Consider the following 676-nt stretch of genomic DNA (forward strand, 5'->3'; position numbering starts at 1 on the left):
ATCTCTTGACAACCGTGTGTTTACGTCGCCGTTACCTTGCGATTCGGCAAAAGAGACCAATAGAATAAGTACTAGGCTTCCAAAGAATAAGTCCCGGGGTCGATTTGCTCGACTAAAAGGCGGTGCTCCAACATGGCCGCAGTCAAATGACTGAAACAAGTAAAAGAAAGAATAGTTTCACCATCTTCGACACTTAAGGATCGCTTCCTTTACCATCTTCTATTGGCTGCTATTTCTAGCAAATTAAATGACCACTTACAGAACCGTTGCTCCAGCTGGTCTCGTAGTTGTTGTAACGGTTGTTGTTGTTCGATTCGTTGCTCGTGCTGTTCTTGTTGTTGTGGTCGTCGTTGTCATTCATGTCGTCATCGTAATCGTCGTCTTCCTCCTCCTCCTCCTCCTCATCGTCATCATCGTCGTCATCATCATCATCGTCATCACCGTTGTCACCATCATCATCATCATCATCACAATCATTATCGTCATCACCGTCATCACCATCGACATACACGTCGACGCTATGGTACGTGCCGTCGCTGCTGCTGCTGCTGTTGGTGTTCCGCTGATTGTTGTTGTTGTTTGTTGTTGTCGTCGCTGTGCCGATTGTTGCGTTGCCAGTTCGATAACGAAACACACTAATCATCGACCATCGATGAAATACGCTTGATAAAAAAAA

This window comes from Octopus bimaculoides, chromosome 28, assembly GCF_001194135.2.
Source record: "Octopus bimaculoides isolate UCB-OBI-ISO-001 chromosome 28, ASM119413v2, whole genome shotgun sequence".
Taxonomy (NCBI): domain Eukaryota; kingdom Metazoa; phylum Mollusca; class Cephalopoda; order Octopoda; family Octopodidae; genus Octopus; species Octopus bimaculoides.